This window comes from Mus musculus, chromosome 11, assembly GCF_000001635.26.
Source record: "Mus musculus strain C57BL/6J chromosome 11, GRCm38.p6 C57BL/6J".
Taxonomy (NCBI): domain Eukaryota; kingdom Metazoa; phylum Chordata; class Mammalia; order Rodentia; family Muridae; genus Mus; species Mus musculus.
Genome location: NC_000077.6, coordinates 116,513,183 through 116,530,640, shown reverse-complemented (window position 1 = coordinate 116,530,640; position 17,458 = coordinate 116,513,183).

Genomic DNA, 17,458 nt, shown 5'->3' with positions numbered 1-17,458 from the left:
TGTTAGCTAGGCTGGTGTATTGCTCCCCTCAACAGCCACTTCAGGAACCCAGGGTCTGAGAATCTCCAGGAGAAACAGTAGCTAGCTCCAAGCACAAGTGCACAAACACAAGCATGCAAGCGTGTACTCTCTCTCTCTCTCTCTCTCTCTCTCTCCCCCCCCCTCTCTCTCTCTCTCTCTCTCTCATTAGCCAGCCTGTCAGCAAGGTGCAACTGGCTTTGGCCTTGGGCCAGTCTGGAATTCTGACTTATCAGCTCAGCCTCTGTTCCCAGGCCATACCTGTCTCACAGGTGAAAAGAATTGTTTTCCTTCCTAGGCTCCTCTGGGCAGCTTTCCCAGAGAAAAGTACCCAAGTGCCCCCCACACCGCCACCTCCTCCCTCCTACCTCATGCTAGAGAAAAGACCGGGAGTTATTCACTAGCCCAGGCCTCTGCACCCAGGAATTCAAGGCTGCCAAGTGGCCAAATGTTTAAATTGGTTTTGTGTGTGTGTGTGTCTGTCTGTCTGTCTGTCTGTGTCTCTGTCTCTATGTGTGTGTTTATGTGTCTCTCTCTGTGTTTGTGTGTATGTGTGTGTGTATGTGTCTGTGTGTGTTCATGTGCATACCTGTGTGCCACAGTATGAGTGTAGAGATCAAAGGACCTTCTAGGGTCTGTCCTCTGCATCCATCACGAGGTCTCAGGGTTTGAACTCAGGGTGTCAAGCTTGGTGGCATGTACCTTCAGCTGCAAAGCCTTCACTGGCCCTGATTGTTTTCATTAGGCAAGAATACCTGGAACCTTACCTGCCATGCCTGAAGCTAATAATTCCCTGGATAATTATTTATTTATTTATTTTTTTTTTTTTTTAAGAATCTGGTCTTGCTGGAAAGAGATGGCTCAGCGGTTAGGAGCACTGACTGCACTTTCAGAGGTCCTGAGTTCAAATCCCAGCAACCACATGGTGGCTCACAACTGTCCTGGAACTCACGCTGTAGACCAGGCTGGTCTCGAACTCGGAAATCTGCCTGCCTCTGCCTCCCAAGTGCTGGAATTAAAGGCCTGCGCCACCACGCCTGGCTTTTTTTTTTTTTTTAAGTTGTATTTATGCTGTCCTCAGACACACCAGGAACTAAAAAACTAGGAAAAACTAAAGGTCCCACCCTGTCTCCCAGTCTTTGGCCACTGGCATCTTTCTTGATCGATCCAAACCAATGGGCACAGGGACCTTTAACGTTTGGACATGCAGATTCCCAATTAAATCAAAGCATTAGAACCAATCCCCATCAAAGAGAGACCCTCCTGTTCCCAGACTGTCCAGGACATGGTGTTCCAATGCTGAGAGTTCATAGATGCTGTTCCATGATACCAGGCACTGGCCTGGGGTGCTGCAAGCCACGTGGGGAGACCTGAAGGCACAGACAGGCCTCACAAGATCCCTGGCTGCCTATTGGACTATAGACTTTGGGTTTCCTCTTCTGTGCAATGTTTTTACTACCGCATCTGCATGGTGACAACCCTCAACTCTGTCATGGTTTGAATAAGAATGCCCCCCCATAGGCTCATACATTTGAATGCTTAGAGAGAGTGGTCTTAGGAGGTGTGCCCTTGTTGGAGGAAGTGTATGACTGGAGGTGGTGAGCTCTGAGGTTTCAAAGCCCAAGCTGGCCCAGTGTCCTCTCTCTTCCTGCTGCCTGAGAATCCAGATCTAAGAACTCTCTCCAGCACCACGCCTGCCTGTGTGCCATGCTTCCCGCCATGCGAGGATGAACTAACCCTCGGAAACTGTAAGCCAGACCCAATTAAATGCTTCTCTTTATAGGAGTCGCTGTGGTCACAGCATCTCTTCACAGCCATAGAACACTACTTTCCTTGTTCTCCTGTGCCACTTTACTGAGACTGGGGCTCAAGTCCCACTGAGCCTTTAGGCTCTGTCTCCCATATAAGCCTTTCCTTTAGGCCTCGGTGACCCTGGCTACACCTCAGGATCATTAGAATTCCAGAACATTCTGAATATGAGCACCCACAGGGCATGCTGCTTTGCTGATCCCAGCCGCTTACCTGACATCAGTTTCCTGGTGTCTTCTGAGATTTGGGGGAGGGTAGCCCTGAGGACTCTACTGTCTTCCGCTGCTTGGCCTACAGTCTTTGCTGTTCCTTGACCTGTTTGTGATCACAGTAAGCTCTTCTTTTCGCCTAGTGTCATCTCTGTTGTACGGCATTTGTTTGTATCTTTATACACACGAACAATGTTTTTGAAGTTAGGAGTACTCACTGGCACATCATATGTGAAGGCCAGAGGTTAGTTAGCTCTGGTGCCTTCTATCAATATTCATTTGTTTCTTTTTTTGAGGTAGAATCTCTGTGTAGCTCCGGCTGGCCTAGAACTTGCTGTGTAGACCAGGCTGTCCTTGAACTCAGAGATTCACCTGTCCCTGCCTTCCAAGTTCTGGAGTTAAAGATACACACTGCCACTGTGCCTGCCTTACTTTTTTTTTGTTTTGTTTCTTTGTTCTTTTTCGAGACAGGGTTTCTCTGTATAGTCCTAGCTGTCCAGGAACTCACTTTGTAGACCAGGCCGGCCTCGAACTCCGAAATCTGCCTGTCTCTGCCTCCTGAGTGCTGAGATTAAAGGCTTGCGCCACCACTGCCCAGCTGCCTTACTTATTTTTGAGACATTTCTCTGTAAACCTAGAGCATGCTGTTTTAGCTAGATGGTGGGCCAGCATGCCTCTGGGCACTGCCTTTCCATCCTCACTGCACTCCATTGCTGGAGCTTCAGCCATGCGCCCTAATACCCAGTTTTAACGTGGATGCTGTGGGTTGAATTCAGGACTCCATGCTTACACAGCAAGCATTGAGCCTACTGAGCCCAACACCCGAAGAATAGCTTATGTAATAAAATGTCTCTGTGTGGTACTGGGGCTTAAATATGGCCCTGTGAATACCTCTGAGCTACACCTCCAACTCACTGTGCCCAATACCTGAATGATATCTTATATACTAAAATGTCTCTATGTGGTACTGGAGCATAAATTCTGGCCCTTGTGGCTACTCTGCCTCTAAGCTACACTCCCAGCCCACAGTGTGTTGGTTAGACTTGAATGAGTCCTTCATTGCCTTGTGTAGAAATGTTCCTCAAACTTGAAGGATTGAGAGGGAGAACCAATAAGCTATTAAGACCGATATGAAGTGATATTTTATGCCTTCAGTGGAAAGATGTAACAACACTGGGCATCTTGAACAAGGGAACTAGTGTGAATAGTTCCTGCGGGTTCAGGAGAGAAAACATTTCCCGGGTGCAGCCTCTTGCTTGTATCTGTGGACCGCCAGGCTCCCTCTCTATTTTGGTTCCTTGACCTTCAGATCCTGGCTTTGACCTTGGTTTATGGCATCTTCAGCTTCCCGAGCAGATGGGTTTGTTCCCAGTGCCTGGGGGAGCAAAGCTGGGTGAGTTTCGGGTGTTTCATTATGTGTCTTCACTTCCGATCAGACTTCTCACAAATTCATCCTCACTGTTCTGGAAGCCAAAGCCCGGGGTGGACTGGGTCTGGGCCACTTGGCCTTTTAGCTTTTAGAAATCACCTGCATTCCTTGGTCTGAGGACCCTTCATGTCCAAAGCCACCAATCAATGCATCTTCAGATTTGATTTCAATAGTCATGGCTCCCCCTTCCTTATTCCTCTGGTAAGATCCCTGAGAACATTGGCACCAGCCAGGTGCCCCTAGATACGTTTCTATCTCTAGGATCTTCCTCCTTTTTCTCCTCCTCCTCCTCCTCCTCCTCCTCCTCCTCCTCCTCCTCCTTTCCCTTCTCTTCCTTCTCTTTCTTCTCTTCTTTCTTTTTCTCTTCCTCCTTCTCCTCTTCCTCCTTCTCCTCCTCCTTCTTCTCCTCCTCCTCTTCTTCTTCTTTCTTCTCTTCCTCCTCTTCCTTCTCCTTCTCTTCTATCCCAAATTGGTCTCAAGGATGTCCCTGAATTCTTGATGTTCCTGAATCCATCCACTCTCCTCAAGCACTGGGGCACAGGCATGTGCCATCACACCCAGTTTCTAGGATATTAGGGATAAAACAAAGGGCTTCTTTCGTGCTAGGTAAGGACTCTACCAACTCAACTCCATCCTCAGACTTGTTGTTGTTGTTTTGAGACAGGGTCACATTATGTATCTCTATCTGTCTTAGAGCTTGCTGTGTAGACCAGACAGGCCTTGAACTCACTCACAGAGATACTCTTACTTCTACATCCCAAGCGCTGATCTTCACTTTGTTGAGAGAAGCATGGCAGAGAAATTCTCCTGGCATCCTTGCTGGTCTTGGTTACTCCTGCTGACTTGTGCCGATTCGGCAGAGGCCTGGCTATTTCTTCTGGGTCATGCCAATGCTGCTGATTCCTGTTTGCTATCTTGACATTACTAAACTGGACCACTGGTATCCTGACAATTGGAGATTGAAATCGCTGCAGAGAACCATTTCTAAACAGGTCCACTTCCGCCGAATCCTAGTAACCTTCCTTTTCCACTGCTTCAGGTGGGTGGTGGGCTAGAGGGGACGCTGAAGCATTTAAAAACCATCATGAAAAGTAGGTTTTGAAAAAAATCAAAGCAACAAGGGCTCCTTCCAATCTGTTCGCCCGTTCACAAGTGTCTGACTAGGGCTACCAAGGGCTCCTTAGTGAGAGCCGTCCACAGTCATCTCCCCTTGTCTCAGACCTCCAGCACTTACTGATGGGAGGAGCATCCCATTTGGATGGGAGCATCCCATACTGATGGCAGCATGCCATACTGATGGGAGGAGCATCTCATACTGATGGGAGTATCCCATACTGATGGCAGCATGCCATACTGATGGGAGGAGCATCCCATACTGACGGGAGCATCCCATACTGATGGCAGCATACCATACTGATGGGAGGAGCATCTCATATTGATGGGGGCATCCCATACTGATAGGAGCATCCCATATGGATGGGAGCATCCCATACTGATGGCAGCATGCCATACTGATAGGAGGACCATCTCATACTGATGGGAATATCCTATACTGATGGGAGCATCCCATACTGATGGGAGGAGCATCTCATACTGATGGGAGCATCCCATACTGATGGGAGGAGCATCTCATACTGATGGGAGCATCCCATACTGATAGGAGCATCCCATATGGATGGGAGCATCCCATACTGATGGCAGCATGCCATACTGATAGGAGGAGCATCTCATACTGATGGGAGTATCCTATACTGATAGGAGCATCCCATATGGATGGGAGCATCCCATACTGATGGCAGCATGCCATACTGATAGGAGGAGCATCGCATACTGACGGGAGTATCCCAAACTGATGGCAGCATACCATACTGATGGGAGGAGCATCCCATATGGATGGGAGCATCCCATAATAATGAGAGCATCCCATGGGGACTCAGATCTGTGCTGCTGACTGTGACACTTAAGCAGGTGTGAACCTTACAATCCAGTCTCCACAAGTCAGCCAGCCTGAGCTCTACATATCAGAACTCATCAGACCTTCCCAGGTTGCCCTCCCCAATAAATCTGTGCTTTTCCATTGCTTTAGGAATAAAAACTAACTTTCCTATAGAAAAAGCAACAATTTGCCTTTACTCTCAGGCCAAAATCTATATAGATTTCTGTAACCGCAAGGGGGTGGGGCTCTCTATTCTCCGGTGAGTAATTAGTTCTGTAAGAGACACCCACTCTGTGTCTTTTTTTCCTCCTCTTCCTCTTTCTCCTCCTCTTCTTTGAGGAGTGGGGAGGAGGGCGGGTCAAGAGTGGCCTGTGTAAACCGGGCGTGGTGATGCTGGCCTGTAATTCCAGCACTCAGGAGGCAGAGGCAGGCGGATTTCTGAGTTCAAAGTCAGCCTGGTCTACAAAGCGAGTTTCAGGACAGCCAGGGCTATACAGAGAAACCCTGTCTCGGAAAAAAAAAAAAAAAGTGGCCTGTGTAACTGAGAAGGATCTAGAACTCTGATCCTGCCTCCGTATCCCAAGAGCTGCGATTACAGGCTAAAGACTGACTCCAGGACTGGGAGTGTCCCAAGCAAACACTCTAGATTCCCATCTCATCTGCAAGGTCCCTTCTGCACATAATGTAATATGTTCATTCACAGGCGCCAGAGACAGAGGGGAGGCCACTGTTTTGCTAACCACAGAGGGAAATAATGTCAATCTGTCCTCACTTGGCTCTGGAACCTCCTTTCCCAACTTCCCGTCTCTGGTTTTACCCCCAGGATTTTGCTTTTCCACAAAAGCACTTAGATCGAGTGGGGCTGGAGTCAGGCTTGCTGGGACTGAGGCATGAACCTATAGACTGTATCTTAGACTCATCTAGAGCCTAGAGAAAAATTAGTTTCCATTTCTGAAAATTACCTAAGAGGAAGAATCTAGCATCGTTGCTAAATGTAGTACTGACAGGCTTGCAAAACCCCATCCTTTCGCCTATGGAAGGGATTGGAAGCAGCCCAGCCCGTCCATTCTCAGCCTGGCACAATTTCCTGATACTGCTTTGCAGAAAGAGCTCACCCATGGGCACTGTCCTCTCCTTTCCCTCCCCAGACACCAATGGAACTCTGTAGCTTTGCCACCTCCGGTCATGTGATCTGGAAGCCCAGTTGCTTTTATTCTTCTGTGACAAGGCTGGGCCAGGCTAACCAGCCACAGACATTGGAAAGAGTCGCTCAGTGGAAACATTTCTTAGGCTCCCTCTGACATCATCTTCCATTTGGGCCTGCAGTGGGCTGTGGCCTGGCCTTTGCCCAGCCCCACATCCTGAATCCTAGCAGGATGGATATTTCCTGGTTTGCTCAGGAATCCTAGTCTGACGACTTTACCTCCTGAGCAAGAGAAGCTATGCCAAACCAACAGATTTGGCAGGTCCTAGAAAGAGGAGGGGCTGCAGGAAGCAGGATCAGCGCCCCTGCAGTCAGGGACTAGGAAGCAGGGATCCCTCTGCATCCCAGGAACCCAGTGTAGAGATTGGGCTCCGAGAGGATGGGTGTGCGCGTGGTTTTCCCCGTGCTTTTTGGTTTTGAAGTGTTTTCTACTTTCACAGGCCTCAGAATGTGTGTCCTTGGGTGTTACCCAAAGCAAACAGACAGACAGTGGGTTAGCTCTGGCCCCCAGCCAAACAGTGACTTCGTGCTTCGTGATCTGGGGCCATGTTCACTTACCTGATGGGGTCCCTCCACAAGCACAGGAGACTTTGGGAATGCTGCCCTTAGGGGCGTACATTTCTTTTGTACAAATGCACACCTATTGGGCTGCCACAGTTGTAGCCAAATTATTGAGGGCCAGGGGCAATAGAGGGAGAGGGAGGCAGATGCCCTGATTCATCAAGCTGGAAAAGATACCACAAAGCCAGGAGCGAGGCTTGCCTGCTCCTCTCTCTCATTATCCACATCCCAAAAATAGAACTTCCCCTTCCCTGGAGGCTCGGTTCCTGAAGGTCAAAGCCTTGAATTCTTTGCAGACACGAGCCTAGTAATTTAAGTAATGATTTCACGGGGTGCACTGGACAGCTGGGGCTTTGGACAAGGGCTTTGTCCCACGCAGGCTGGATGAAGAGGCTTCATACAGCAGAGCATGACGCTGCTCCCATGAGTTGGGAAAGTCAGTTTCCAGAAGTGGCATGTCCCTCCTTCCCTCCTTCCCTCCGCTCAGTGCCCTGAAGTCCTGACCACAGCTATGTGACCGCATCTGAACATGAGTTGAGATGTCGTTTCTCCTTCAAGGCACTGTCAGATGATCCCAGCTGCTTCCTCTCCCGGTTCAGTCAGAATGGAGTGTGGTCACCAAGGGATCGATCGATCACCTGCCTAGGTGCTGGAGAGCTTGGCCTTCTTCCTGCTTTTTCTTTTCTCTTCTCTTCTTTTCTCTTCTTCCTTTGTTCTTCTTTCTTTGGTTTTCTTTCTTTTTGTTTCTCCCTCCTTTAAAATCATTATTACTTTTTACTTTTTTTTTTTTTAAGACAAGTCCACATATAGCCCAGGATGACCTTGAATTCCTGAACCACCTCTGCCTTTCCCTCCTTCTGCTAGGATCCCAGCATGTGACCCAACAGCTCGCCCCAGTCTTATCGTGTGTGTGTGTGTGTGTGTGTGTGTGTGTGTGTGTGTACACGTGAGTGTCCATGTGCGTGTGTGTGGTATGCATAGGATGTCTATGGCTAGATGTGGTCTTGAGGCAATGAGCCAGTGGGTGACATCTTATTTTTTGAGACAGGGTCCACCCCTGATCCTAAAACTCACTATTTTTGATTAAAGTGGCTGGCCAGTGAGTGCCCAGCCAGGCCCCATCCTCCTGGCTCTGGGGTTATGGGCAGGCATGCCGGCATGCCGCCACACCCAGCCTTTCTGTGGTATCCAAACTCAGGTGCTTGTGTTTGCAAAGCAAGCGCTTTACCCACTGAGTCATCTCTCTAGCCCTTTGTTTTGAGGCAAGTTATAATGGAGAACAGCCTGGTCTTAAACTCACTGGGTAGCCAAGAGGGACTTAGAATTCCTTACCTTCCTACCTCTACCTCCCTAGTGCTGGGGGCCAGGAATGTTCTACCACAACCAACTAGACTATTTATTTATTTATTTTATTGTTTGTTTGTTTAGAAAGGGTTCCGCTAAGTAGCCTTGGCTTGCCAGAACTCACTATGTAAACCAGACTGACCTCAAACTCATAGAAATCTGCCTGGCTGTGTCTCCAGAGTGCTAAGATTAAAGACGTGTGACATCATACCTAGCTGGGATTTTGATTTTTGCTGTCTCTTATTTTGAAGCTTGTAGATTAATTGGTTAACAACATTTCTTTAAAATAAAAAAAAAAAAATGAGTTCCCCCTCCCCCATGCTGGGGATTGATCTCTTAGTGAGCACTGGGTAAGCACTCTACCACTGGGAATAAAATATGGATATTTTAAATATATATATAAAATGTATAGGGCTGGTGAGATGGCTCAGCAGGTAAGAGCACCGACTGCTCTTCCGAAGGTGAAAGTCATTAGTTCAAATCCCAGCAACCATATACGGTGGCTCACAACCATCTATAATAAGATCTGACGCCCTTTTCTGGAGTGTCTGAAGACAGCTACAGTGTACTTACATATAATAAATAAATAAATAAATAAATAAATAAATAAATAAATAAATCTTTTTTAAAAAAAATGTAAAGGGTGCTCTGAAAAGCAGAGGAGCTCAGAGGCGGTGCCAATTGTCAACTCGACAAAATCTAGACTTCCCAGAGAGATAGATGAGGATTATCAGAATAGCCTTAAAGTAGGAAGACCCGCCCACTGTGGGTGGAGCCATCCCCTGGGTGTGTCCTGGACAGCATAAATAGCTCAAGGCAGCTGAGAAGCATACAAGCATACATTTACCCTTTGCTCTCTGTTGCTTGGATGAGCACTGTATGAGGTAGCTATCTGGAGCTCTGGCCACAGTAACTTTTCTATGGATGGTGGACTGTAACCCTGAACTGTGAGCTGAAAACCCAGTTCTCCTTCAGTTGCTTTTGGCAAAGGGTTTTATCACAGCAACAGGAAAAGAGACAAAGACAGGCAGTGTATACTATACCTTTTATTCTCTCTGTCTCTGTCTCTATCTCTCTGTCTCTCTCTCTAGGTCTCTCTCTCTCTCTCTCTCTCTCTCTGTTTTCAAGACAGGATTTCTCAGTGTAGCCCTGATTGTCCTGGAACTTGCTCTATAGACCAGGCTGGCCTCGAACTCAGAGACCCACCTGCCTCTGCCTCCTGAGTGCTGGGATTAAAGGTGTGTGCTACCCGGTTTATTTTTTCTTTTTGTTTCTTCCTTAAAACTCCTCTGCAAGGTTGTTCAAACAATACAAGAGATACCTCACCCATTCACTTCTCTCTGGCAGGACAACGGAGCCCCCAGGGGAAGATACACATCTGGAATCCAAGTCCCCTGTAGAGATGTGGGCACTCAAGAGAAACATTTTCCCTCCTGACGCCTCCCCCTGCCTGGGCTTCTCAGGTTGAGGTTGGGGGGGAGGGCAGATGATCCTGGTGTGTACTTAAAAAGACAAACCGTCTTCCTGGCTTAGCAGGACTGGAAAAATCCCCACATCAGAACTTGGCATTTGCAAATAAGCACTTTAGGCTGAGTTCCAAATGTAGTGGCATCCCAGATTGAGAATTAGGCTCTAAACTGGGTATCGTGGCTCATACCTTTAATCCCAGCACTTGAGAGGCAGAGGTAGGCATATCCAGGACTACACAGGAAAACACATTCTTGAAAAATCAAGAGGGATGGAGGAAGGGGGGGGGGCGGGGAGAGAGAGAGAGAGAAAATGAGAATGACGGGGGACACGTCCTGAGTGCCACGGACCAGCAGGCAGTCAGCTCTGCTTCCTTTGGGCTCTTGGCAGGCATCAGCATTGGGGGGGGAGGGGGTCATGCTGAGCCCTCCCCAAGAAATCTGTCTGTCCTCTCAAAACCTGCAAAGGCACTAGACTTGGGAAAGGTGAAGCAGAGCCAGGAGCTGCAGTGAAGTGAGCCTCGGGATGTTGAAGGAGTCTGCTCTCAGGTTAAGGGATGTTTAATGCACGCCCTGGGATAAGTGAAGAGCGGGAGTCTTTGTCCCAGTCCACACTGGGACCCTGCATTTGTGCGCTCAGCAAAGTCTGGCAGTCCACCGGAACAGTGCATATCAGGCTGAGAATATGGCTCAGAGAGTAAGAGCATGTCTGTGCAAGCCTAAGGACCTGGGTTTGAATCCCTGATCCCCACATAAAATCCAAGGGTAGTAGCTGTGTGTTCCTGGAGCTCCGCTGTGCAGACAAGGGCAGATCCAGCAGCTTGCTGGCCAGCCTAGTCAAGGCTGGGAGTGTCAGGTTCAGTTAGAAATCCTGTTTAAAGGGACCACGCTGGGGAATAACAGAAGAGGACACCTAGCCAGGCGGTGGTGGCGCTCGCCTTTAATCCCAGCACTTGGGAGGCAGAGGCAGGCAGATTTCTGAGTTCGAGGTCAGTCTGGTCTACAGAGTGAGTTCCAGGACAGCCAGGGCTACACAGAGAAACCCTGTCTCGAAAAAACAAAAAAACAAAAACAAAAAAACCAGGACACCTGACTTCCTCCCGGCCTCTGTGGACACATACATCCCTGCACATACACACCAACAATAAAAGAAAAAAACAATGGGTATGGGGGTTACACCTACATGAGGAAAAGATTTTTTTTTTCTGTTTTATTTTGCTTTGCTTGCCCTCTCCCCACCAGCCCCAGCAGACTTTCTTGTGCTAAAATCCCCAGCCCCTTACCTTGCTTTTAGGTCATTATAATACCCAGGCTGGTCCAGAGCTCTTCCCTCAACCGCCTAAGAGCCAGAACTATAAACATTCGCTGTCACATCCCACTTGAGAAAAAAGATGTTCGAGGGAATCTGTCCTCTGTGAGTTCAAGGCTCTTCTGGGCTGTATGACAAGTTCTTAAGCTAGCCAGAGCTCCACAATGAGACCCCTCTCTCTCTCTCTTTCTCTCTCTCTTTCTCTCTCTCTCTCTCTCACTCACACACACACACACACACACACACACACACACACACATACACACTCACACACACACACACACACACACACAGAGAAAAAAGAAAGAAAAAGAAAAAAAAGACCCAGCGGGGTTTGGTGGCTCACACCTTTAATCCCAGCACTCATGAGGCAGAGGCAGGCAGATTTCTGAGTTCGAGGCCAGCCTGGGCTACAGAGTGAGTTCCAGGACAGCCAGGGCTACACAGAGAAACCCTGTCTCAAAAACACCAAAAAAAAAAAAAAAAAAAAACCCAAGGCGCATTTAAAGTTCACCAGAGAGGGCTGGAGAAGGGCTATGTGGTAATAGTTGCCTAAGAGGCCACGATGATGGTAAATCTCAGAACTCTGCTCAGCTGCTGGCACCAGAGATTTGACCTGAATCAGGGCAGCGTAGGGATGAAGAAACCACAGGCACGCACTGGCACACGCTGCAGCTCTGACTGGGTGGGAACGCAAAGTCCCTTAACTTCTCCAGCTGGTTTTCCTCTTACTAATTACTTGGAGGCCAGTGGCTTGCTTCCTGCTGCACTTAGCAGAACTGTATCCTTCACATCAGCAGCGGGAGGGGGCGGCCAGCAGGCATTGGTTGGAAGGCCTTTCCTTTGTCTACAAGGTAGTGCCATGTAGCCTGATGTGTTTATAAAAAGATAAAGAGAGGAGGGGATATGTTCTGTGGGGGTGTGGTAAGGTGTGGGGGACGCGGTTGCCTCTGCAGGCCCATGCTGAGGCATCCCTTCTCCCTGAGGGACCAGCCACACGACAGTGTAGTATAGAATAGAGTTTATTCAGGGCATGGGGAGAGAAGCTGAGAGGGTAGGAGAGACAGAGAGAGACAGAGAGAGTAGAGGGTGGCCATGAGCACGTTGAGCGAGAAGGGGGAGGGGAATGGGGGGAGAGAGGGGCTAAGGGACAAGAGAACAGAGAGAAGGCGAGAGAGAGGAGGAGGGGAGCAGCCCCTTTTATAGTGAGTTAGACACACCAGGCTGGTGCCAGGTAACCATGAGGCAGAGCTTAGACAGAGGGCTAACATAGCCCATGCTGGCCTCAAACTTGCTATGTAGCTGAAAACGAAGTTGAACGTCTGTCTGGTCCTCCTGTGTCCCCTGTGTCCCAGGACTTACAGTGAGCTTGCTTGTGCAGCACTGGAGATGGAACGCAAGGTCCCATGCGTGCTCTGTAAGCATTGCTGTCAAGAAACAACATCCTCAGTGCCCAGTGGGGTGGATTTACTTACTTATGAGACAAAATTGCACACTGTAGCCCAGGCTGGCCTCATATCTCTCAAATACTGGGATTAGGGCATGGGGCTCCACATCTGACTCTCTCTCTCTCTCTCTCTCTCTCTCTCTCTGTGTGTTTTTGTTGTTGTTGGTGGTGGTGGTGTTGGGGGTTTTTTTGTTTTTTGTTTTTTGACAGGGTTTCTTTGTGTAGCCTTGGTTATCCTGAAACTTGCTCTATAGACAAGAGCTGACCTTTAACTCACAGAGATCGGGACTGAAGGCATGTGCTACCAAAGTCTGTCCTTACTTTTATTTATTTATTTATTTATTTTTATTTTTTTTTAAGATTTATTTATGTATTCTATGTAAGTACACTGTAGCTGTCTTCAGACACTCCAGAAGAGGGCGTCAGGTCTTGTTACAGATGGTTGAGAGCCACCATGTGATTGCTGGGATTTGAACTCCGGACCTTTGGAAGAGCAGTCGGGTGCTCTTACCCACTGAGCCATCTCACCAGCCCCTTATTTATTTTTTTAAGTGTTTTAGCAGGGCTGGAGAGATGGCTTGGCAGTTAAGAGTATTGGCGGTTCTTCCAGGGGGCCAAGGGTTTGATTTCCAGCACCCACATGTTGGCCTACAACCATCTGTAACTCCAGCTCTTAGTAATCCCATGTCCTACTCTGCTTCCGATACCAGATACATACACGCTACATATATGCAGTCAGGACACCCATACACATGAATACTATGATGGTGATAAATTTTACATTTATTAATATGGGCCAGGCAGAGGGTTCTCTGGGCAAAGGCAACCCCTCCACCCTTGCTTGATAACCTGACCAATCCCCAGGACCCAAGGGCAGAGGAGAGCAGTTCCCAGAGGTTGTCCTCTGACCTCCACACGTGTGCTGTGGTTCACACATGCCCACACACACCCAGAATACATAAGTAAAAACAGAATGTAGCCAGGCGTGGTGGCGCATGCCTTTAATCCCAGCACTCGGGAGGCAGAGGCAGGCGGATTTCTGAGTTCGAGGCCAGCCTGTGCTACAAAGTGAGTTCCAGGACAGCCAGGGCTATACAGAAAAACCATGTCTCGAAAAACCAAAAAAAAAAAAAAAAAAAAAAAAAAAAAGACTGTAGGTAAATGACAACTGTACCATCATCAGTGAGCGCGCGGAGGGCAGCGGCTGTGCCGCACCACACAAGGAGGTCGTCGACCACTCGCTGGAGTTGGTGTCTTTCCCCCTGTATCTGGTTTCTGGTAACAGCTCAGTTGGCCAAGCTTGTGTGGCGAGCTCACTCACTGGGTTACATCACCAGCTCCTAGAATCAACTTTTAGCTTTAGGGATTTATTAAAAAAAACTCTACTAATAGTAATAGAATAATACTTCCTAGAAACTCCCCGTGCTCTCAGCTGTCTTCATTGCCCCTACAGGTAGCCATACACTTGAGGAGAAAATTTATTTATTTATTTATCTATCTATCTATCTATCTATCTATCTATCTATCTATTTATTTATTTATTTATTTATTTGAGATAGGGTTTCTCTGTGTTCTGTTAGACTGAGGAGGAGATTTATTTATTTATTTATTTATTTATTTATTTATTTGAGACAGGGTTTCTCTGTGTTCTGTTAGACTAGGCCTGCCCACATCAGACAGCTTACAACTTCCTATAACACCAACTCGAGGCGATCCAACATCCTCTTCTGGCCTCTGTAGGACACACACACACACACACACACACACACACACACACACACACAGGTCATTTAAAATAATAAAATAAATCCTAAAAAAAAAAATGTGGAAACTATAAATTTAATCTTGGGCTGAGCTGTAGCTCTCTGGCAGATCAGGTGCCTAGACGGCCCAATGCTGGCTTCTGCCCTTTCATGCCTGCTGCTAATAGTGGCGGGAGTGGGGCGGAGGGGACGGGAAGGTGTGTTAGTCAGGGTTTCTTTATTTGAGGAGGTCTTACCCAAAGGCTCAGTCATCCAAGTACTAAGACCGCAGGAGTGTTTGGCCTGTGCCATCCCCTCAGGCAAGCTGCTCCCCGGGAGAGGAGGTGGCAGGCTCGGTCCACCCAGATGGCCGCTGAGGGCGCTGCACCTGGCTCCTACAGTAGGCAGCACGTTGAAACCACCTGCGCTGGGTTCCGCCTTCGGAAATTGCGACTTAACCGGTCCAGTTCCCCACCCCCACCCCCAAAGGATACCAGGACGAGAGAAAAACAAACAAACCCAGAGGTGTCCTAAATTTGAGGGGGATGGGAGGATGGGTGAGACATTGGGACCACCGGTCACGTGTGAGGCAGGCGGAGCACCGCTACACTGCCTTAGCCCACTGCCAGCCTCAGGGCATCACTGCTGATTGGGGCTGTGCCTTCTCGGGGTCTTTCCTGCTCCAACGCGCTCTTCTTCGCTTGGCCTAATCCCCTCTTCATTGCCAGCACAAATGCAAGGAGACACTAGGCTTTCCATTCCCTGGTTCTTATAAAAGTGTCCTTAGCTCTCGGTCCAGCAGGCAGCAGTGCCCTGACTTGCTGCCCTGCTGCTATGGGTTGAAGGAACTGGGTGAGGCCTGATGTTTTTACCGGCTTGCATTTTTAACTAGCTTACAGTAGTTATGCACGATGACGGTTTCATGATAATGTTCCCATGTGGGTATATAATGTATTTGGGTTAGAGTCACTCCCATCACCTTTTCTTGTCGTCTCTCCTTCCTCTTCCCAGTGGGTTCCCTAAGTTCCCTTTCTACCTCCCTCTGCCCCCACCCCACACCTCCCACCGTGTGAGTGTGTGTGTGTGTTTCTGTGCTTGTGAAAGTCAGAGGACAATTTCACAGAGTTAGTTCTCTTTTCCAACTACGTGGATCCTGAGGCTTGAACTCAGGTTGCCAGGCTTGGTAGCAAGCACCACTAAGCCATCTTGCTGAACCCTGGCTAACTTTATAAAATTACATCATTACATCTCTTCTTCTTCGTCTTCTTCTTCTTCTTCTTCTTCTTCTTCTTCTTCTTCTTCTTCTTCTTCTTCTCCTCCTCCTCCTCCTCCTCCTCCTCCTCCTCCTCCTCCTCCTCCTCCTTCTCCTCCTTTTTTATTTTACTTTCTATTTTCTCTTATGTATATAGGTGTTTTGCCCATGTGTCTATCTGTGTACCACATTCATACCTAGTGTTTATGAAGTCCAGAGAGGGTACCAGATCCTCTGGAGCTGGAATTACAGATGGCTGTGAGCCACCATTTGAGTTCTGGGAATTGAATCCCAGTCCTCTAGAAGAAACAACCAGTGTTTTTAACCACTGAGCCGTCTGTCTAGCCCTGGGTAGTATTTTGATTTTGTTTTTAATTTATCTATTTTTTTATAAGAAAATGTTTCTTTGTGTGTAGCCTTGGCTGTCCTGGAATTTAACCAGGCTTGCTTCAAACTGAGAAATCTGCCTGCTTCTGCCTCCCTAGTGCTGGGATTAAAGGCGTGTGTCCTCTACCAGGCTCTAGCTCCACCTGGCTCTGGCTAGCATTTTTAACAGCATGATAAGCCATTTTCTTTCAGGGGCCCTCAGTCTCAAGAGTATTGTTTTCATGTTAGATCCCAGCATGAGCATAGATCCACCAGTGCAATACACAGTACCGACTCTCATCAGCTCACACACGAGCACCCCACGTATCCTTCACTTCCCCACCTGCCTGTCGATTCTTTCTTCCCACCCTCCTCTTCTGCAACTCCACTCTGCTATCAAAGTAACCACCAGCCAGGCTCGTAAAGGTCTGACCGAGGGCCGGAGGCATAGCTCAGGTGTTCGGGTGCTTGCCTAACTTGCCTGTGACTCCAGAGTTCAGGATCTGGAGGCAGGAGGATCAGAACCAAAAATTCAAGGTCATCCTCAGATACACAAATGAGTTTAAGGGCAGTCTGAGCTACATAAAACCCTGGGAAAGTGTTTGTTTCACAAGATGAGGACCTGCCTTTGAGTATCCAGAACTCAAGCAAAAAGCCGGATGCAATGGCACACACTCCCAGGGATGGCGAGATGGGTGGTGCAGACAGGTGAACCCTTGGAAGCTTGCAGCTGTCTTGGGTACATAAAATTCCAGGCCAGTGAGTCTGTCTCAAATCAAAACTAATCTACACACACCTACACCCATTATGTGGGCACGTGAAGAAATCTGACCCTATCGCAAACACAGTGTGCTAGAGAGGGGAAACAAAACAGAGCATTCAAGGCTGGCATCTTAGCCAGCCAGCAGAGTAAAGTCTTCATGGTGGAAAGTAGTTTCACTTCACACACAAGGGCAAGCTGGATCCCCTAGTAATTAAATACCAATTAATTTGGAACAGACATTAAGAAAAAGCCTGTTCCAAATCATATCACGGTTCAACAGGGAAATAGGAATAATTTAGCTTTATTAATTGATGAAAGCTTTTGGGACTGACACAATCTAGCAAGAATGAACAAATGTTAAAAATTACAGAACCAGGACCAGGCTGCCCCTTTCCCTGGAGCATGGGTGGCACCTCCCTATTTTCTTGGAGCAGGGTGGGCACACACACCCTTTTTTTGGAGTGTGGGTGGCAGCCAGCTTTGTCACCACGCCTGTGCTCCCATGCTGGTGTCTGGGAAGAAGTGGGAGGGATTGCAATAGCATGTGTCATTTCTGTCCTAGGCCTGTTTCATTTCCAGGGCTGGTTATAGTTATGGTATACT